Source organism: Rhineura floridana, chromosome 14, assembly GCF_030035675.1.
Source record: "Rhineura floridana isolate rRhiFlo1 chromosome 14, rRhiFlo1.hap2, whole genome shotgun sequence".
Lineage (NCBI taxonomy): Eukaryota > Metazoa > Chordata > Lepidosauria > Squamata > Rhineuridae > Rhineura > Rhineura floridana.
Genome location: NC_084493.1, coordinates 2,018,496 through 2,041,657, shown reverse-complemented (window position 1 = coordinate 2,041,657; position 23,162 = coordinate 2,018,496). Strand labels below are relative to the sequence as shown.

At 47.7% G+C, this 23,162-nt stretch overlaps 1 protein-coding gene across 2 annotated transcripts in view; it reads left to right on the top strand.

Annotated features, from left to right (window-relative positions):
• CORO2B (coronin 2B) overlaps nucleotides 1-23,162 on the top strand; it is a 72,416-nt gene that overhangs the window by 8,744 nt on the left and 40,510 nt on the right. The gene's annotated exons all lie outside the window — the stretch shown is intronic.

The window sequence follows — 23,162 nt, the reverse complement described above, 5'->3', positions numbered from 1 at the left end:
ATCACTAAATAAGAAATAATTTGTGGACAGACCATGAACAGCAATCCTACTTCCAGCTCTGTTTCCAGCCCTGAATGATTGCTTGTGTTGCCCCGTGCAATGTTGTAGGAGTTGTGTGATGATGACCTTGTCTATGCATGCACATACAAGCTGCAGAAGAGATCTGGCTTGTGCAGGGTGGGGATCCTATTTCCCCCATTTTTGTTTTTTTGTACTTTCCCCATTCTGACCCACTCATTTAAAAGGAAGTTCTCAAGCAGTGGGGTTAGCGTTAATTCCTTGCTGTCTTCTCCATTGCCCCAGCAGCAAGTTTGTCCACCACACTGGGCAGATTTGAAGGCTCTTTGAAGGAGCAGATCATTAGCACGCTTTGCCAAGCCACTTATTTTTTTAAAAAAAGAAAGCAAGAAGGGGGAGGGGGAACTTTCTCAAAGGAAAAGGCTATTTTTCTTCCTGCTCACAGCCTGGTGCTCAGCTGGTAAATGTATCAAGGCAGAACTTGTTCTTCATTCATTGGGGCCCGCCACCAGCCCTCAGCTGGGCCTCTAGGAGAATCTTATATCAGTGCTCCAGTGTTGACTCTTGAGCTAAATAATAGCCTCCTCCTGTTGAGGCTTATCACAAATACACAAACATGAGCAAGCAGGATGTTAAATTTGGGGAAAGGAGGGCCTGACTTAAATTGCAGAGCTGTTTGTATATACCAGTAATTCACAAGCTGTGTTCCATTCAGTAGGAAAAGATGCACTTTGCAATTCTGTCTAATAGATTGACTTTACAGAACAAATCTCTGCAGAGAGGGGTTAGATGGTTCTGTATCAGCCCACCTGTCTGTGATGCCGGTGGAGGGGTCTGTGAAGCCAGCGTAATGGGATGGATGAGCCTACAAAGCTGCCTTCTGTTGGACCAGACCATTGGTCTCTCTAGTTTGGGACTGTATATTCCAGCCTTCCCCCAACTTGGTGCCTTCCAGATGTTTTGGACTACAACTCCCATCAGCCAGCTGGGACAGATGGAAGTTGTAGTCCAAAACACCTGGAAGGCTGGGATATGCCGTTGCTCCCTAAGATCTCAAGCAGGGATAACCTTTTACCTGGAGAAGCCAAGGGCAGAATTGAGGGCTTCCTGCTTGCAATGCAATGCCCTGCCCTTGAGCTATGGCTCCCCCTCAATAGCAGTGGGTCATTAGCAGAGGACTGGGGGGGGATGCAGAAGGCCACATTCTGGATCTCGTCTGTGCATCTGTTGCAGATGCACCCATCATTGCCGCTAATGGCAAAATTAAGTCAATGACTAGTAGATATGCATTTGCGTGCGTACGTGGCCTGTTGCTATAGGAACTGGGTTGCAGAGGACCCTAATTAACTCTGTCACAAACCTACCAGCAGGGTTAGCAGGTCAGTTGCCTCTGAGGGTGGAAGGTGGGGGGAGACGACTGTGTCATGCAAATGGGAAGAAACAGCCTTGATAGGGCTTGTGAGAGGGGGAGATATTTGGTCCTCGGCCATTCACCATTCTTTCTGGAAATAATGACGGTTGGCATTTTATGCATTTGTTTTTTCACATTCACAACCCAGCTTTCTTCCGTTTTGGGACTCGAAGCAGAGTACATGTTTATATATTTCTCTGCTTGCATTTAAATATTTCCCTGGGTTTTTTTGTTTATTGATTGATTGCATGTGTATCCTGCCTTTCCTATCCTGCTGAAGGCAGCATTCTTGGTTCTTTCCCACTCCCACACCCCAGTTTATCCCCACAAGAACCCTCTGAGTGGTCATGTTGTGGCAGATTCAGAAGGGCACGGGTCCCTCTGCGATAGTCACAGCCACAACCCCTCCCCCCTTTTTTTGCTGCGGTGTTGAGAATGAGATCCTTGTTAATCCCTTCCCCAAGCTGGCAACCTCCAGATGTTTGGGGCTACAACTCCCATCAGCCCCAGCATCATACAGCCATCCTGGCTGGGGCTGGTGGGAAATGGTAGCCCAAAACATCTGGAGGACACTGTCCCACCCACTGAGAGCAGAGCTTACCAATTTTCTGGATTTGCTGGCATTTAGATGGTTTTGTCCTTACAGTGGAGTAATAGGTGTCATGTGTTGTTCTGCCCTCCACCTTCTGGGCACCTGCTTTATCCCAGGTCAATCCAGTGGGCCCATCTAGCTCGGTATTGCCTCTGCACACACTGGCAGCTGCTCTCCAGGGTTTCAGGCAGAGGTTGCTCCAACCCTACCTGGATTGAACCTGGGACCTCCTGCATGCAAAGCAGGTGCTCTGTTGCTGTGCTATAGCCCTTCCCCAACATCCACCCTTCTTTGGGTAGAGACACACTCCATCTTCTTCTGCACCTCCACCTCTCTCTTCTGAAAACGGGGGCACACGATGCTAATCGTTTTTATTGTAAAACCTGGTGGGAGCAGCTTGAGTGTTTTTTTAAAAGAAAATTCAGCTTCAAAGAGATTTTGCAACGGATTGGCAGATCAACCCGGATTGGCAGATCAACCCGTTCCCCCTCCAGGTGTGGCTAATGGAAACGCTTTGTTCTGGCGACTGGTGCATTCACAGCCTCTGTTCAAGAGCTACAGCCAGCCATGGCAGCATGTGGACATGCAGAGTTCAAAGGCAGCCTCCCCACCCCACCGTACACTCCCAGCTGCTCACCATCAGCTGTGTGTGAAGGTAGCTAAGGGGACGGCTCTTCTTGTTGGTTGGAAACATTGATATCCTCAGGCCGGTCTGTTTGGCTTTGCTCATTCCCAAATGACCGGCTGTGGGCTGCGTGGGTGTGTAGGACAAAGCAGGAGAATGCTTGGCAGAATGTTTCTGAGCTCCTGGTGAGAGGCAAGGCATGCATCGGAGCAGGCTACATCTGCCTGTGGATTGGAAATGGAACTCACGCCATGCTCCTGTCTCATAGCCAGCTTGGCACAGGAAGTGGGGAATCCATTCCCTTGGTGACAAGAGGCTGCAGCAGAGTGATGGAACCACTCTCACCAAAACTGGCATTTGCATCTTGATGTTTTCAGAAAACAATCCAAGCAGCTTGACCCCCAAACATCTCTGGCCAACTGTGCAATGGTTCTCCCCCTTTATAAGCTCCCAATCAAGGCTCTCTCCTCCCCCACCCCACCCCAAGCTTCATATTGTGTTCAGGATTAGAATATCTTGCATCGTAAGCGAAGCCTATTCAGCTACATCCAAGTGCATTTGCAAACATGCAAATGTAGCTCATTTAAAGATGTTCAGGCTCCATTCTAAGCCAATTTAGAGAGGAAGCAATGCTTTGTGGACCTGGGTGAAGTCATGAGGCATCCTTCTCATGCAGGCATTCCTACAGAAGAAGGAGGGGTGGGAAGGAGCCAGAGACAAACATGGTCTTGAAGCAGACGCCGGAGGGAACAATGCGAAGGAGGCGAGAAGGAAAAGGGGCGTTTCCTGTTGGTCGTTCGCCCCTTTGCAGTGGGAGTTGAGTTGGCTGGGACTTTCGACATAAAGTCTTTCTACATAATGCTGGGCTTTAGGGATAGATGAAAAGTCCCTGGGCAAGCTCTCTCTCTTACATGCACAGAAGTGCTGTGCTGAAATCTGCCCTCTGATTTCTCAAGAGTTTTTTCTCCCTGTGCAAACGTGGGTTCAGTTTTTTTCTGCATCAGTCTCAGGGCATTTTAGATTTTTTTTAAAAAAAAGAAATTCAGTGGGTGCAGGGTTTCGAGCTTGCCTTGTCATGGTCAGGTGGCCGACGGTGGGGTGTGTGTTTCTTTCCAGTAAACGTTTCCCCTGCACTGCAGCCTCCCCATGTTCATTAAGTTTGAGGAAATTAGGGACGATCTACCTTCTCTCTGCTCTGGTAACCTCTAGGTTAGACTACTGGAATGCATTATAAGTGGGGCTGCCTTTGAAGACAGTTCAGACACTGGAGAATTTGGTGACCAGATTGTTGTCTGACCATATAACACCAATTCTGGCATGACTGCCCTGGCTAGCAGTTAGTTTCTGGGCTCAGTTCAAAGTGCTGACTTTGCCCTAGGAAGCCTTCTGCAGCTCAGGAACCCAGTACGACAAGGACTGCCTCTCCCATATAAACCAACCTGGACCCTGTGATCATCATCTGGGACCATTCTTTGTGTGCCCCCTCCACAGGATGTTCAGACGATGGGGACATGAGAATGGGCCTCTTCTGTGATGGCCCCCTGCTCTTCTCAGAGCAGCACACCTGCCACCCTTATATATTTTTACGCGCCAGACTCTTGACCCAGGCTTTTGGCCCTTAACGTGCGGGATCTCAGCTATTGGTGGCTTCTTTTAGTGGCACAGGGCCGGTAGACCTGTCCTTTATTTGTGCTGATGTGTTTTTTAGGTTTTTATTGATTTATTGTGGTGGTTTTTAACTGATTTTAATATAAGTTGCTTTGGGTCACTTATGCGAGAAATGTGACTAACTATAATAATGATAATGATATATAATAATAGTAATAGTAATAATAGTAATAATAATAATAATAATAATAATAATAATAATAATAATAATAATAATAATAATAATAATAATAATAATAATAATAATAATAATAATAATAATAATAATAATAATAATAATAATGGGAGTAAGGATAACAACATATGCCATGTTGACCTTCTTGGAGAAGAAGCAGGATACAACAACAGCAACGATATCTTCACATCTTGTGGCATTGAATTCTGTAGGTTAAATACATGTTGTGTGAAGACATACTTTCTTTGCCTTATTCTGAATATATTGCCCATCAGTCTTGAGGTGACCCTGAATTCCTGTCTGATGAGGAGGAAAAAAAATCTGTCTCCACACTGTTCATGATTTTATAGATCACTGTAATTGTCTTTCTTTTCCCCCTAATCTAAAAAGCCCCTAGTGCTTAGATCGGCCTTTGCCAACCTGGTGCCCTCCAAATGTTTTAGACTACAACTCTCTTAGACTCAGGCAGAACAGCCATGCTCTGACCAGCTCCAACATCGCACGGCTGATGGGAGCTGGAGTCCAGAATGCCTGGAGGGCACCAGATTGGCGAGGGCTGACTTAAGTGCTAGCTTTCTGGACCCTGGTCCGTCTCTCATACTTGCTCTGCCCTAGAACTGGAATCAGGTTATCCTGCAGTTTGCGTGATCCATTCTTCCGGGTTCATCTTTCAGAGGACATCACAGGCACCAGCATTCTCAATGCAAGGCAGGTCTCCTTTTTCCTTGGGTGGTGTGCATGGTGCGGGGTTGCGGGGAGCTCAGGGCTGTGCCTGGGGGACTTCTACAGCAAATAAAGAGGGCAACTGCATCAGGTCTGCTAAAAGAGTTGGTTGCCTTTGCCTATAGAACTTCCATCTGTTGTTCAAGGTCGTAGCGTCAGATGGTGGCAGTGGGCATTGTTGCACAGTCTGCAGAGTCGGCTTGGCGTGGGTAGAGTCACGTCGGCTTCCTGCTGGCAGAGCATCTGCTTGTCTGTCACATCAGGATTGGTGAGGGCTTCCTCCCCCTTCTTCTGGGGCATTGGAGCCTGTCAGAGGATGCTTAATTGCTAAAAGCAGGTATATTGCAGCTCCCCTCTGTCTGGAAACGACACCTTTGATCTCAAAACGCTCCTCCTTGATCCCTGCTATGGGATGAATCTCTGCTTACTCAGTGGTGTTGGGAAAGACCCTCTGGATCTCTGCAAGGGCTGCTTTGGTCCATTCTCATCCTTCAGAATTAAATGCCAACACTGAAAACAAATGCACAAGACTCTGGTGAGCCCTGGCACAAGTTGAGCCGTGCTGCCCCAAACCAGGCAGGTTGTTGCAGAGGCAGGCAGCCTGTGCTCTTCAGATGTTGTCAGAGTGCAACTTCCACCATCCCTGATCATTGACCATGCTGGCTGGGGCTTCCAGATGACCTGTTTGTTGAGCAAGTTTTATTGCACAAGAGCTCCAAATCACCTTTAATTGTGCAACCTGAATTTGCTGGTATGTGATTGATCCCACTCCAAAATAGCAACAACATCTGGAGAGCACCACTTTGGCTAGCTCTGGGCTTGCTGGGTGGTCTGGAGAACTGAACTGTGCTCAATAAGGGAGGGGGTTGTGCTGTACGCCACTGCTAATATCTGCTGCACAGAAACTCCTCAGTGTGATGTATTTATTGAAATGTATTTTCATCTATATTTGCATTTTTTATACACTTCCATCCAGTAAATGCATTTTTAGGCACATTACTTGGCTGTAAAACTGCACTGCAAAAACTGGAGAAGTGTAAATCTCGAAGGATGATTGTGTTGTGGTTGTCATATGGCTTCAAGAAGTGTACATTTGGTTGGTTTGCCTTGAAATGTGAACTCAATCGAATTTCAACTCCATCCACAGTCATCAGCTCATGCCATAATGTTTCTCAATGAATCCCGTTCAGACATTTAGCTATGTTGACGGACAATATATTGAGAAACCAAGAACGGCCATGCCTGTCTCGGCTAGCCCAAATAGGTGTTACCTCTTTTGCAACGGACAAGTGTCAGATGGTAAACTATAGTGGGAGGTTATTTGGGGGGAAGGGCAAGTCTAATACTTCTGTAGCCCTGAGCTGCATCCTCTGTCTCCTGCCCACCCCACCCCCCTGCTTGGCCCTTTTTAGTGGCTGCCACAATCTGAGTTCACTGTATGCAGATAAGCCATCAAGTTCTCCTCTGTTGCCTTCAGCGACTCTCACCCCTCCCAGATGGCAATGAGATAATCCTTCTGGAACGGTCTGGTCTGCTCATCACATCAAGCCAAGTTTTTTTTTTTTAAAAAAACAGACGCACTTTTTATTTGATTTCCTCCCCTCCCTGATCAGCTTACGGCATAAGCATGGGACAAAAGCAGACTAGAGGGAGCTTTTTACAAGTGGTACAAATGCAACTCTCAGGCCAAGTGAAAGCAGGCAACAACCTGCTCTGCCTGGCAAGGGTAGAAGAACGCAGACTGGCTCTGATTCTAGCCAAATGAAAAGCCTCCATGGGAAGAGGGCCTGTTTTTGGCCTGACAGGCCCCAGATTGTTGGCAGGCGACTGTTTCGTACCTAATGGGAGCCGCTGTTTCTCCCCCTCTCCATAAGCTGAATTGGAAGAATCTGCTTTCTCTCCCCCCCCTCCCCATATGAGACTTGACTGGCTTGCACGTCTGCCCCTTGATCTTACACTTCATGGAGCTCAATGGGAATGGTGAATTGTCCTTTTCCCACCCCGAGAATGTCAACATTGGCTGGTGAGAATTGCCAGCCAAGTCCTTTGTGTTGGTTGGTTTTTTCAAACTGGGCTTTTGGTCTCTCTTCAGCCCAGCCGCAGTGAAGTAAGGATGACAAAATTCAGAGTATCCAGAAGACAGCTGTGTTTGGTGACTTGCCCAACTGAAGCGGTCAAAGGAACTTTGGGAACCCAATCTACATTTCTCCCTTTATAACAACATCTTTGCCCTTAGGAAGATGCCTTTTTGGGCATTCCTGTCAATCTGTGGTACAATATGCAGGCCTTTTCTGGTTCTAGAACGAGGCAGCCAATGTAGTGATGTTGGACTACAGCTTTGCCCAGCCAACATGGCTAACAGTGATGATGCCCCCTGACCAAACCTTACCCTGTTCTATTCTGAATAATGGCCACAGCAGTGTGAAGATCTTTGCTCAAGCAGGAGGGTGACAGCAAGTGCTGAGGGTCCAGCAAAGCAGAGTCAGGTGATAGGGTCCAGATTTCAGTGAGTGGGTGAGCAGGGTCAAGCAAGGCAAAGTCCAGCTTCTGATGAAGCCAAGCCAAGCAAGGCAAAGTGAAGCAAGGCAGGTGCTTAGGATGCAGGTAGAACCTTGGACAGCTCCGCAAGCAACTCAAGTTGGAGACTCAATAAGAGCAAGGCTCAAATGTTGCTTCAGCAACAGGCAACCCTATACGGAGCCTTCAACAAAGCTGAGGCTACTTCTGTCTCTTCAGCTAAAGAGGCCTCCTGCCACCTATTGACGCTAAAGTGCAGGAGAGCGGTGGTTCCCCTGGACCTTCTGTGCTTGGGCCCTGGTAACGAGAGGAGGACAACTTGACTTTCCCGTGCCACACAGATGCTGGAGCCTCAAAGGCAGGGAGGACTTCTGCTGGCCATCCTCCTTCCCAGCCTCGTATCTCCTATGAATCCACAACCTTGTCCCCTGAAGAGGGTGAGCCGGACCACAGAGTTATGACATAGCTCTACAACAAAGAAAGGGCATAAGCTAAAATACTCTCATTGAAGTTCATAGGGAGGATCCCAGGTGACTGCCCTCCACCTCCTCCCTTTTTACTCACACAGCCACAATGGAAAACAGGAGGCTGAGCACCTCATAACTTGGGGAAGGCTGGTAGCACAGTGGTGGAGCACTTGCTTTTAATGCAGAAGGACCCAGGTTCAGGTTCAATCTGCAGCATCTTCAGGTAGGGCTGGGAGAGACTCCCGCGTGTAACCTTGGAGAGCCACTGCTAGTCAGTGTAGAGACATGCCAGAGCTAAAGGTCCAATGGTCTGACTCAGTATAAGGCAGCTTGCTATGTCCTTAGGTGCCAGTGATTGCTCATCCCCAGTGGTATATAAGATCCAGCCAGGACACACATGCTTAAAGTTATCAAGATGCACAGGATGAGGCCACATCATCAGGTGTCAGAGCCATTTCTCAAGAACACGGCACTAGCCTATTTATTTCAGTTTTTTTGTATTTATAAAATCAGGATGACATGCAACAACATAAAAATGTTTAAAACCAACACAAAACAATCATTAAAATTACTTGCTCCTCAGGAAGCATTAGGCCTACCAGCATGAAAAAAGACTTCAAGAGATGCCTGAAAGTCAAAAGTGAGGATGCCTGCTGAATCTCTGCTGGAAGAGTGTTCCACTGCATGGGACCAGCAGCACTAAATGCCCGACTTCTGTTTGCGGCCAGTCAGTTCCCTGTATGAGGGGCAACTAACAGCACTCCTCAGAATGATCTCGGTGACTGAGCTAGGATATAGAGGCTCAAGGATGTCCTTAAGGGATTATGAGTGCCTTCTAGGAGTGAAGGTCTGGAGCTGCACCCTGCTCAGGTGGAAGGGGAGGTTTGGCACCTCCAGGCCCTCTTGTGGTTGCTGTTGGGGGGATTCAGGTTCCTGGAATGGGGGTGCAAGTTGTGGGGAGATGGATCACAAGGTCTGCTGGAAAAACAGCCAGCAGCTGTTTGCAATCAATCACAACCCACATGGGAGACATGTGGGTGGTCAAGGCAAAGGGAGGAGGGCACAACACAAGGGCATCCTGGGGCACGGTTGGGTCTGACAACCCCTGAACCGGGCCAGCAGTCCATGACCCAGTTGCTCTGGTTGTCCATAGCAGCCATCTCTTCCTCTTCCTGTTTCCTGCAACGTCAGGCTGTGATTGTTCTGTGCATGGGCTTGGAGGGACAGGATGGGGTGGGGGGCATGTCCCAGAGATGATGAAGGTCTTATCTTCACCCTCCCTTTTATATGTCCTTGTGGATGGGTGTAGCTCTGTGGAGAGGTTGCCCAGGCCTCTAATCTCCTTTCCGCCCAAAATGGAAATGGGCCATATTCATGTCTCCCTGGGATGGGAACCAAGCCCTCCTTCCTGGGTCAGCATTCTTTCTTACTGAAGTCCCAAGTTGCCTCATGTGAGTTTGCTGTCCTAGTGTGCATTTTGTCCCTCTCCCCAAAACGCTGGTTCCCTTCCTACAGACAGCAATGCGTTTGAGCACACTGTCTGAATATCGCCTGTGCAGATTCCTTGGTTCCACAGCAAGACTCAGGGCTCCTCCAGGCAACCCGTTTATTCAGCATTCATCCTGATTTGCTTACACAAAGGTGATGCAAAGGTTAAGCAGTGTCAAGTCATTACTGATCATTCTTTCTGATGTGTTTGTGGGATTGAAGAGGTATCACCTGTAGCAGCGGCAGTTCTGCAGATCAAAGTATAGAGTTTCAGGTGCGATGCACACTTTCGTTTCCAAGGTATTGCTGTGCCATTATCTTGCACTGTGCATAGGAATATGACTGTGTGTTAGCTCAGTAGCCTCCCAGTGCTGGCTGGGGGCTGATGGGAGTTGTATTCCAAAACATCTGGAGTGCAGTACGCTGGGGACTGCTGGATAAGAGGGGGCAGCAGTTTTGAAGAGTGTTCTGAGATGTGGACTCCCCAGGCCTGTTCTTTTGTCTCACTGCTACCTCTGGCCTAACAAGATTTTGAAACAATACAAAACCCCAGTAACTCACTTGTCCAAAGCTGCATATGGGGTGAGCATACAACGTCAGCCCTTTCCAAACTGCTGTCAATTCAGGTCCAAGATGGATCTGAAAGTTGCCTATGGATTTATTAAGTTGTGAAGGCGAGCTAAATGTTCCATTCATCCCCGGCCTGTAAGCTGCACAGCTTTTGAAGTCAGAAAGAAGGCTTCCTAAGTTGTGCTTTGTGCAAGTTAGTGTATCCAAGCACTCGAGAGATGCATGTGGCTCTAATGTTGCTAATGGTTCCAGGGATGGTAGCTCTTTCTGCTGGAATTGCTTTCCAACCTGCCTGAAAGGAGAGTGGGTGGCAGTGGCATGCAATTATAAGACTGAAGTAGTTGCTGAAAAGCTGTCTCTCACCTGGGATAATAATGGAGTAAAATTGAGAGCGATTTCTGCCTGCTGGGAGGCAGAGCCAGCTCCATGGGTTCCTTAAGAGCTTGCAAGCTTTGGCTTTACCTCCCTACTGATAAATCTGATTCAGCTAATGTGCCATTTCCCTGCAACACGGCATTCGACAGTGCAGTGTGGGGCCCAATCACCATTCACTGGGTCTCTGTGGAGCTGTCCAGGGTTTGAAGGGCTCTTGAGCAAGACATGCCCCAGGACATCCCTCCCCATCACTGGGTCTACCTCCTCACCACCATTGTCTCCATTTGCTCCTCTTCTTCCCCATCGCTGGAACCCCCGTGCTTGCTGGTAGACAGCCAAGGAGCAGGCAGGCAGCGGCATCCGCTGGTCCTCCTCCTCCTCCTCACTTCCATTGTCTGGGCCAGAGCCAAAGATGGGTCAACAATCAGGATGTAATGGGGAAAAGGAGAAGATTTTGTCAGCGCCCCCTCCCCACTGGGTTATGGGTCCTTAGAAGATGGCTGGCCATGCTGACACTTGGCGCCAGTCCTGAGGTTGTTTTAGGTTCCATTTCTTTGTCATTGTGATGGTGGTAAATAGGAGAGGCTTTAAGAACCCAGAGCTTGAGACTCCTATAACTGATGTGGGACCAGGCTATCTGAAAGGCTGCCTGCACCCATGTGAACCCGCCTGGGCATTCAGATCAGCCTTGCAAGCATCTGCTATTTGTTCTGTCATTGGTGGAGGAGACGTTGGTGGGTGCCAAGGAAAGGTCTTTGCCAGTGGTGGCCGCACAGTTCTGGCATCCACCTCCCTAGGACCAGTGGAGGCTAGTGGCTTCAAGGTCAGTGGGGCAGTGAATCTACTCTGGGTTTTAATCTGAACTTTTGGGAGGCGTGCAGGTTGCTTAGCACCAGAGCTTGGAAAAGTTACTTTTTAAAACTACAACTCCCATCAGCCCCATCCAGCATGGCCACTGGATTGGGCTGATGGGAGTTACAGTTCAAAAAAGTAACTTTTCCAAGCTCTGCTTAGCACCTTATGCTTTAATTTGGATTCCTGCATTGAGCGGGGGTTGGACTTGATGGCCTTACAGGCCCCTTCCAACTCTATGATCCTATGGTTTTATGATTCTACCTCTGTGAAATCTTTTCTTTGCCAGTCTTAGGACATGGGTGAAGACATTATGATTCTTGTTTTTATTCCACAAGGCCTGTTAAAGATTACGTCTTTTTAGGCTGGCATATATTTTACTGCTGTTTTGGAAGGAAATATTTTGTAGCATATGGTTTTAATGTGGATTTTATTGTTCTTTTTATTCTTATTGTACGCTGCCTGGGGAATTTCTTTTCCCTCTGAAATGTAGTATATAACTAATTCATTTTTAAAAATAAAAGTAAAAAGTGAAGTTGAGGTCTCCAAGTTGGACATGACCAAATGTGTGCACACAATAATGTCAGACTTGGGAAACGCTGAAGGCTGTTGCATCTGAAGATTGGTTGGAATTGTTCTTCATACACTCTGAGCCAAGCTCGGCTGTCAAAGTTTGGGCGGATCCCTAATGAGCCGTAGTCTTGCCTCTTTTGGAAGATCCTTGTAAATGCTCCCATAATCTTCTTCAGTCTTCTTGCTGTTATTGCTGAGCTAAATTGATGAAACTCTTTGCCCACGGACAAAGGTGACACTGGGGTTCCCAACATAGCACCAGAGTGCCCTCAAACCTCACACCAAGTTCCCCCGGCCCCTCCCAAATTTGTATTAAAAATACTGAAGGTTTTAAACTGTTGTCACGGTTTGGTTGTGGGGGTTGCTTTATTTTGGGGGAGGGGGGGTAGGTGCTTGTGCATGTGGGTGTGTTGCCTGTTGTTTGGGGAGGAATTGTATCATCAGTTTTTCTTCTGTGAAATGTTTTTGTTGTGGTCCCCATGACAGTTTCTTAGAATTCCAAATGTATGCCCAGGCCTGAAAATTTTACTCCGTTAGGAAGCCAAGCCAGCATCTTTCTTGTAGCAGTTCTAAGCTAGAGGGTCACATGCCAACTTTCTTGTCCGCCCTTGAGGCCTGCTTTAACTGGAAACACGAAGTGTTGATTGGCCCCAATTAATTTTTGGTGTTTGGAAGGTCTCTTCCTTAATGGGCCAGAAAATACTGGAGATAAGTTGGCAACTCTTTACAACATCCCCAGCTCCACATCTGCCTTTCTTCTCGCGTGGGATTTCATCAGTGTAAGAAATAGAAAAGGCGAGCGAATGGTGTGAGACTGAACATAAAGGTTTTCCCCAGCTGAGGTTGCAAAAAACATTCTCTGTGTTTTAAAAGCAGCATACATGCATTATATTAAGGAAAATTATTTTGCAAAAGTGTATATATTAGCCAGAATTGCTTACAAAAATGAGAAATTCACACTAAAATGTGGGTGAATGTTCATGAGGACTTTTTTTTCATAATTGCAAATGGATATGAAAATGTGGAGAACTGAAGATGGTAAAAACGAGAAGAGAGGAAAACTGAAACGGATGGATTTGCCCAGCCCTAACAACAGTGCCTGCTGAAAAGGTAAGGGAGGCCTGACTCAGTCCCTCTTGTGGATCTCTGCCTCTCTGCAGGACACTACAACAAAAGAGATTTTTTGCAAGGGATGGTTATTGTCCAGCCTCTCATTGGCTCAGAGGGCCATCGATATTCCAAATGTCACTCGCAGACAAGGCTGACCTTCCTCTCGAATGGAAAATGACTTGGACCCAGTTCTGCATGCTGCAGGAGATGCCCTCCAAATTCAAGCCCTCCCTGTTCCAGACCCTGGTGGACCTCTCTGCCTCAGATGCTCCCTTGTTTCCTAGGAGCCACGTTTGTGTCTTGGCGTGCTCGCGCTCCCTCCTTTCCTTGCCTTGAGGATTGTATCGCCTTGTGTTTTCTAGCCTTGTGAGGGAGGCCCGGATGTTGCCCATGCTGGAAAGCACTTTGTCTGGCGCAATGAATAATTTAAGCCATATAGATCCTTAAAGTGCTTGTCTGGAGAGTGCAGGCACTTTCTCCAGTGAGGCAGCAGCGGCAGCCTGGCTCTTGGTGCCTGGAAGATTTTTGTAGAGAGTGTTTCCTTGTCCATCCCAGTGTAGACCATGGGTGTTAACTATCTTGTGTTTGTGTATGACACACACACAGCAACGATGGCTGATGACCAGGCTGGCCGCCTGTTTAAAATGGACAGATGTTTTGCATGTTTTAAATGTTGCCCTCCAGGATGAAGTTCATCAGGTGTAGTTTCCACCCAGGATAGCAGTATTGTCAAGCCAAAGCCTTGAGGACCCCTCCAGACTGCAGTTTTATTGCTGGCATTACCCTTCCCGTAGACATGCAAAGAAATACTGAGTCAGGCCATTGGTCCATCTAGCCCAGTATTGTTGACACTGACTGGTAGCAGCTCTCCAGGATTTCAGGCAAGGGTCTCCTCCCAGCCCCACCCTGGAGGAATGTCCTGTTTTCACCAGGCCCCTCAGGAGGCAGGACACTTTTCAGCAATAACACAGAGGAGGGCAACACCATGGCAGCATCCAGGGCCAGTTCAGAGCCAGTGTCCAAACACAGTCCACAGCAACAATGGGGCAGACAAGAAGCCAGGTAAGAACAGCCTAAGGTTAAGATCCAAGCAGGTCTGGACCCAGTGCATAAATATGGTTCCAGCAGCTCTCCAAGCCTAGCCCTGGGACATTTGAGCTGCAGCTGCTGGAACCACACCTGAAACCTCAGCTGACTCCTTTTAATCACCTTCAGCCAGGCCTTTACTCCCTAGGAAGGGCCTCTACTCTTAAGGAGTCCAGCCTGCAGTCAGGCCCTCCTCTGGATGCGCCGGATCTCCATGCAGCACCCTTGGGCTCTTAATGTCAGAGGCGGAACTCGCCCTGGGTGCAGATGGCCCTTCCTTGGCCGCGTCGCAGAACCCTGGCTCTACACCCCTAGATGGATCCCAACCCAGGGCTGGGTCTTCTCCTAGTCTTCTTCTAATGATGACTCCCCCAGCTGGGACCTGTCAAGGAGCCAGGGGTTGAACCTGGTATCTTTTTCACGCAAAGCAAGAGTTCTCCCACTGAGCTACAGCCCTTTCCCACCCGAATGGAGCACTTGGGCCGGGGAGACAGGATGGCGCTGAGTCTGTGCGCTGCCAGGGGCTTCAAAAGGTGAACAGCCCAACCCTGCACTGTTGGGATCCACCTGTGATGTTTGACTTTTGATAGGGCATGGGATAAAAGAGTGGCTTGCAGCACGTTCTTGAACAGCATCTCTCCTGGGTCCACCGTTCAGTGAGAGGGAATCGGGTCCGATGTGGCAATTCCCAACAGGTGCAGCCCTTGCCAGGATGAATAAGGGAAAAGGAATAAAGGAGGCTGCCTTGGACAGAGACAGACCCTTGGCCCATCTCGGTCAGTATTGCGTACCCTGACTGGCAGCAGCTCTCCGAGCTTTCAGACAGGGAGTCTCTTCCAGCTTACCTAGAGATAATGTTGGGGACTGACCCTGGGCCCTTCTGCAGCAGCTTTGGAAAGGCTCAAGCCTGACGTTGGTCTCGGGCCATGTAAGGCCAGTGGGGTCAAGAGGGGTCAAGGAAAGACCTGTGGGGGAATTTGGAGGCAAGACAAAGCCAGTTGGGAAGGAGGCAGCAGGGAGTGAGAAGGGCTGGTGGAGGGAGGAGGACACCTCAGGTGACAGATGTGGGAGACCCCAAAACAGCAGCAAATGATCTGGGCCTTCTTTGCAGGGGGTGGGTGGGAGTGACGCAGTGGTCCCGAGCCCTGGCAGAATGGGGAGGATGGTGCTTTGGAGAAAAGCAACACATTGTCTGGACATTCAAAAAGGAAACCCTTTTTAAAAAAAGGGGAGCATGCACAGTCCTCTCCATTGTGTCCACCTTCCTCTGGCCATCCAGGAGGCTGAAGAATGTTGTGTACAACAATATAATCTGCACCAGTGTTTCCTTGCTGGCAAGAAGGAAATGGTTTGAAAGCATCAGCTGGAGAGAACAAGTGCGGCAAGGCCTCCAACATCCCTTAATTAACATTCCTGAGGTCTGAGGTGTTCATTCGGAGACAAAGCGTGCAAGGGTCCTTTTTCTCTCTCTCTTTTGTCCAAGCAAAAAGCAAGCCAGGATCCCAGAAATGAAAGCCCTGAGAATTAGAAGGAGAGGTTGAAAGAGCCTCAGATGTGGAACCGGCAGGTCCTTTTGCAAAACAGGAAAGGGTCAAAAATAATTGACATGCCCCCTGAACTCACCCAATAGTCTGCCCCAGAGGCAAACAATGCATTCTACTAATGTGCCATCTACCAAATGTTCCTATATTATCAGGTAGGGCATCTATATCAGAATCAATATCAGAAATTCCAAAGAGGGCACCCAGGTGACAATTCTCAAAATAACAATGGTTGTTCCTACCTCTCAGTCCAATAAGAGAATCCATGGAAACCTTCTCTTTGGGGCTTGCAGGAAAGTTGGTGGCCTTAAAATTAAACAAAATCCTAGCAAAGGATTGTGGGATCTGTCTGGAGACAGTTGGTTCTAATTGTGGGATCTCAGGGTGCCTCCAGACTGTCACTGTTTTGCGACAAGGGTGTCAAGAACACACCAGAAACTTAGGTTTGCACAGTCAAAGTCAATTAAAGCACTCTGCCCACTTTTTTTTATTGATAAGGAAAGGGGCAGCAAAATGCACTGAAAACTTTGGCATGAGAAAGTAATTAACAGGAAGATGTATAAACACCACATAAGCAAATCAGGATGAACCCTCATTGGTGTATAATATCCCCACAGACAAAACAGAATAAATGCTCAATAAAGACCAGACTTAGGGTATAGACACACTCCCTGTTCTGCCGGTTCCAGCACATCTCCACCCCTCTTTTCTGAAAACAGGGGCACATGTTGCTAGTCAAACTCCACCCCTTTCCCCTGTAAAACCTGCTGGGATAAGCTCCAGTGCTATTTTTTTAAAATTCAGCTTCAAACAGTTTTCGCAACTGATCAGCAGATCAACCCATTGCGCCTCTAGATGTGGCCAATGGAAAAGCTTTGCTGCAGGCGACTAGAGTGCTCACAGCCATAGTCTAACTTCTGCATAAGCTTTGTACTAGTAAATCAAGATGAATGCTGAATAAACAGGTCTAGAGAAGCCCTTGAAAGAACTGTTTATCTTTGATACTGTGAATCGCCCGCCTTTCCTTTTACTGTGTATTTCATCCTGTGCATGGAACAGCCTTCTCCAGCCTGGTGCCCTCCAGATAGTTTGGACTACAACTCCCATGATCAGCCCCAGCCAGCATGATTGGGGAAGGCTGCTAAAGCATGAAGAACTGTGCTAGTCGTGGACAACCATCAGATTCAGTGTTGAGTGACAAAATCCACGTCTAGAGAATCTCAGTTTGCATTTGTCAGGTTCTGGGCCTTACAGCTCCGTGGAGATAAACTGGATAAAGTGTCGGCAATGTCTGCTGAACTCTTGGGGCTGTGCCTTGTAACTCAGAAAGCTGTCCCCAGAAATTGGAAGGAGCCTGGGCAGGAACTAAAGCTTGAATGTGCTGTGTACAGCTTCTTGCCATTCCTAATATTTAGTAGAATATGCAGAATAAACAAATGCACAGGCATTTGCTTCATATGCACAAATTATTCAGGTTGCACAATCAGAGGTTTTTCCTGGCATACTTCTGCGATGCGTCAAAATGAATCAGATGCACAGCCTAGTCCCTGCCTCACAACGGGCCAAGAATCCTGGGGGAGGTGCCAACAGGCAGGGCTGGAAGGCTTCTGTGAAGTTCTGCCATGAAGAGTTCTTGCAGTGCATTAATATTTGAAAGGCTCAAGAGGGAGACCTTATACACTGTGGCCTTCCAGGCCCCGTGCTAATCCCAGCTGCTGGTAGTGAAGGAGGTCCCTTACTTACTGCACAATGACGCTGGGCCTGTGGACACATGCTATGCCCTTGCTTTTTTTGCCGGAGTGCAGGACTTCTGCTCCCAGCAATCTTGAGGCTGAGGAGTGGCTCCAGCTCCTCTGTCAGCTCCAAGGATTCTTCAGCACGTCCCAACCTGGACGGCCCCTCAAGTGGGTACTCAGCACAGGTTCCAGGAGGCTCTGCCTGCTCCTCAAGGTCCTTGGCCTGTGGAGTGTCTGTCTCTTTCTTGGAAGACATCATGCCTGGCATGAGGTCAGGGCTAGGCATGATAGGTGAGTGGTGAGGCACAAACCAGTTGCTTGAAACTGCAGGCAGGGAGAGTGCTCTTGCACTCGGCTCCTGCTTGTGGGATTCCCATAGTGGGCATCTGGTTGGCCCCTGTGAGAACAGGAGAGTGAACTAGATGAGCTGCTGGCCTGATCCAACAGGCTCTTCTTATGTTCTTGTGTGTGTGTCCTGGACGAAGCCTTGACCATTCCCCTTGGGGGTGTAGAAGTTTTGCATGATAGTTTGGATAAAGTTACCAAAGCACCTTGTGGACATCACTGAAGGACCCTCCCCCCATGACAAATAGCTTATGTCTTGATGGTGAAGGGAGGGCCAGTCTAGGCTCCAGGGTTGTTGCCATGCAGGCAGGCCTTTCAGCACCATGGAGAGCTCCAAGTGAGCAACTTGCTCCAACAAAGCTTAGAGGTGGGCCTTCATCCCACCTGTCTTAAACTCCACCCCCTTCAATCCGTAAAGGGCCAGCCCTCTGGCCTTCAGGAGGGCGTTTCTTTTGTGCTCCTCCACCTGTCGGACCAGTGAAATGGATTGGGAGGCACTCAGTTCCACAGGCCCAGGGGAAGGTGCCTGTGAGGGTCCTGGCTCTGGTCCTAGTGCTGTGGGATCTGGTCCAGGGGGCTCCCGCCCACCAGCCTTAGATTTGGTTGCTCCCTGGTCACCAACATCAGCATCACAGTGAGGAACCTGGTCTGGCTTCTGAGCCAGTGACCCTGCAGCCTCTGACTTGGTGTCTTGGCTGCTGCTAGGCCCTGAGGTCATAAGAAGAGCCTGCTGGATCAGGCCAGTGGCCCAACTAGTCCAGCATCCTGTTCTCACAATGGGAACACATCCACTCCAAGTTTGGGAGGGCCTTTGGGAAAGACACCCTCCATTGCCTCCCCTCCCTCAGTGGATCTACCTCCTCACTGCAGCAGGCCCAGGGGCCTCTTGTCAGTGGCCCCCTGTTGGGGTGCAGGCCCTCAACAGATGCCTGACCATGGTAACAATTGTTCTGAAATATGCCTTTATCTGTTCTTTCCAATTCACTGTAAAGAAGAGGACTGTTGAACTGAAGTCAAATACTTCTATAACTCCTTGGGCAACAGTCCACTTAACACAGTGCCCCCCCAGCACATGCACATGTACTCTCCCCCCCCCAAGTTTACTTGGATGGAAGTGGTCATTGAAATATCTTGTGATGCATTGCTATCTGCCTCTTCTTGAAAGGGTCCCTCCACCATCTTGTTAGTTTTAGAAACTTGATTCCTGCCACCAAAGAGCTGGCATATTTGTGAGTCAGCTCAGATCTTGGAGCATTAAAAGCTGAACAAAACAGGCTGACAAAATTGAAGCTACTTCATATGCAAGGGAAAGGAGGAAAGCAAGGGAATGGCTTTTGATATTATAATTTTTCTGAATGTGGATAATGCAGGCTCAGATTGCGCCATTCACAAGGCTGGATTCAGCAAATTCATGTGATAAATGGAATTACACTACAATGGACTTAAGATCATTGACATGCAGTTAAGCCCGCCCTGAGACAAAATAGTGTATAAAAATGGTAAATATCATCCTGGCTTAGAACTGACTCTGCTCTCTTATAGTATTGTTAATTCAGCCAAACCTTTCTTTATTGGCTTCATCAGGAGAGTGACATACGTTTGGAAAAAGAGAATCCAGTCTGCACCCCCTTGCAGGGCTTCTCAAACTGAAGGTTCAGAAATCATATGCTTCTGCATATCCAGATTAAATGAATACACAAGGCGTGGAAGTCTGCACCTGAAAGACTTTGTGGGCTTAATATTTTACAGTATCGTTCAGCTGTTGCAAATGGGTGTGATGGGAATCAGGGTTTATATATATATATACTTATTGGATTTTCCCCAGAAAGGGGAAATCCAGATTAAAGGGGGGGCGATACAGGTTGTTATTTTGATGCCAACGACATCTTGTGGACACTGCAAAAAAAACCAAACCTGCATCCATGGGGCACACTCATCCCACAATAAGCACCCCTCTGGAAGTGCCCTGAGCTGCTTTGAAGCGTTGCAATGTAAAGAGCTGGTCTAAAAAGAAAGAGTATTAATGTGAGAAAGAAAATTGTGTTAATAATTTACTATGGGTAATCAAAATGTAATCTGTATAAGCAATTTGATTATGATCCACATAGTGTATTATGTTATGATATTTTATTGGTTATGTTTATTTTGAAAATTAATAGATGAATTTTAAAAAATAGAGCTGGTCTTAGCTCCCTTCCGTAATAAATTTGCTAGCCTTTACGGTGTCACAAGACCCTGTTGTTTAAGCTCCATGTTGATCATCATTATTTTGAAAGTGCCGAACATCTCCTGAAAAGTAATATTAAAAAGTGATTAAAGTATAATGACTGTCCTCTGTCATGGGTGCTAAACAATGTGTAATCTGAACTCCAACAAAAATCCTTTTGTTGTTGCTGTTGCCAAGATTTTGTAAATTTTGAGGAAAGCTAAAAATGGCAAACCCAATGTATTTCATGAATTAAGTATATTTGTACAGAACTTGTTTTGCCTCGATAATTCTGCCTCCTGGAGTCTTGGCAAGGAACTGAAGCCCCATTGATGCCTGCCACAGGGGGACTTCCTCTATCTTCTGAGCTTTGGGCAGACAGTGCTGGAATGTTTACCTCTTCACCCTTAAGGACTAGAACCTTGCTTTTTAAAAATAAAATAAAATGCTGAATTCTGTACCTTATGATACTGCCTATTTGGGATTGCATGATGCAGCTGCAACCCTTGAAGGCACACCCATTGTGTAACTTTGCACACAGCCTTTCTTGGAGAGAGACTGTCCTTCCTCTCTGTGGTTTGTTTTTGCATGGGGGGAATTGTGAGTCAGTCCCCAAAGAGTCCTAGAAATTGCTGGCTTGATGTGTGAGAGCCTCTGTCTTGAGACTCTCACATGACACCAAGAACCCTTTTTGTGCAGTGTGAACTTTCTTCCTCTTGGCCCCTAAAAGAGCCATTCATCTAGGGAAAAAGACCAGCGCAAAGAGCCCTCCTCCGCCCGCCCCTGCCTACAGGCAGTCCCATCTCCTGCTGTTTCTGCCATACCAGGCAGCCTTCTAGGGAAACCGTTGCAAAAGTAACATCCAGCTGCAGCACTACACTTGCATTTCCCAGCTATGTCAGGAACAGACGCTTTGGAGTTGTTTACAGGAAATACAGAGGAACAAGGAAGGTGGCCCAGCCCCCAGCCCTGGCCCCTCTCCCTGGTCTGACAAATTCACAGGGGCTCATTATGGATGGCTTCCGCTCTTCAGAATGGGAATCTGGTATAGAGAGCTCGGCTGTGTTTGTGTGTGTGCATGAGACAGAGAGATAAAAGAAAAAAGAGGGAGTCAGTCACAGCCCCCTTGCAATCAGCTGTGTAGATCAAGTGGGTGCTTTGGCTGGCTGCCTAACATGGCCATCCTGAATGCAAAATCGAGGCTTTGTACTTGGCTGTCTTCCCCAACCCTGTGCCCCCCAGATGCTTTGGGCTCGAGCACCCATCAGCCCCAGCCAGGATGGCCATAGAACCACCTGAAGGGCATCAGGTTGCAGGTGGCTGTTTTAAGGGTGTCATCGTGTGAAACAGATCTGGCCACTCTCACACATGCTCCGCTCGCATCCAGATTCGATTGCTGTAATGTTCCCTACATGAGGTTTTCTTTGAAATGTGTTGGGGAAGTTGGTGCAAAATGCTACAACCTGGCTGGTTTCTGGAGCCCACTTTATCCATTGCATCGCTCTGGTGTTGTTCCATTCCATCTGTGCTAGATTCCAGTCAGTTTCCAGGCAGAATTCAAAGTGCTGGTTCTTACCTCCAAAGCCATAAACAGTTGGGGATGTGAAGGCCCTCCACCTCCCGTATAACCCTGCCTGCGTTCAGTGCTGGAAACCCTGCTAGGCATCCCACTAAATTATAATTGGTTGGGACCTAAGACGGGGTCTCCTGTGCTCTGGCTGCTGGCCTGTTGAATGGCTTCACCCGAGAGGGTTGGGTGGCCCCCTCTCACTGAAGGTTCACACAAGCTGCTCAGAGCTTTGTTTAAGAGCTGTTGAAGTTCTGCCTCCTAGCTTTGAAGCTGAGTTGTTTTATCCTACTCTTGCTTTTAAGTCTGGAATTTTAGTTGTTATTTTATTTCCTGTGTTATTTATATTTTGTTCACTTTTTTGTAAGCTGCTTTGAGTTTTGTTTTTTAAAGAAAAGTGGGATATGCATTTCTGAATAAATAAATATCTGTGTGCCTCCCGCTCCTACAACCACTGGTGACGCCACAGGCCAACGGAAGAAATCGTTCCTGTTTTCTTCTTCTTTTGTGATTATTTATTTCAGAATTGCAGCCAAACAGTAAAGGGGCAATGGCTGTCTTTCTATCTATGCACGTCTATGTATGCCCATAAACAACCTACAGATGTATTTGACAATTACATTCATCTCTGAGAGAGAAAGAGATTTCCCAACAATGTATAATACTGACACACACACCCTTTTTTGATGTTTGTGTATAAATTTTTACGTTTGTTATTTTGCTTTCCTTTCCTTTGTTGTGGTGGGTCTCTTAGGAATCTCTGAGGTTTTTCTCCCACTGATGTGTTTTGACATATTTGCCTGAAACAAAAGTAAACTTTGGCCATCGATGTTTCTGCTGGGACTGTTGTTCTTGGGCTTGCACTGTGGACGGGCAGCTGGGCTATGAATTTCAGCAGGATGTGAAGTATAGTTATCCTTCAAAAAGGCTAGCTTCCGACCCTGCGGGATCTGGCTGACACTGGATGAAACAGATCAGTGGTTGGGAACCTTGGGCCCCAAGGGCTGAATGCTGCCCTCCAGAACTCTCTGACTGGCCCTTGGTCCTCTCCCCAGGTCATGCCCCTCACAGGCCCAGCACCGCAGATTCCTGCAGTGTTTGTGCCTAGCTGGAGTTTGTGCCCGGTTGTGTCCTTGAACTGAGATCATTCCCCTGGCTTTCCTGGAGGGGGGATGCAGAGATGGGTGGGTGAGTGTAGCAACCTTTGGCTTTTGTATGGCTGGAATGCAGATGACTGTACAAAGGTAAGAGTCATATCTGTTGCTCTACCCACTTATTGCATCTAGTCAGGCCCACCTTTCGGTCTGGCATGCTCTTCCAGGAAGGTTGCCCATGAAGGGATGTGACTCCCATGAAGCCCTTGGTCTAATCCATCAGGGTTTTCTCCTGGTATTATTTAGGATGGCCAGTTGCACAAGAGCACAAGGTGCCATCTTCTGATGTATCTTTTTGAATTTCCTTTGTGGCCTTTTTGCATTTATTTATTTATTGCACTTTTAAACCGCCCTTTAGCAACA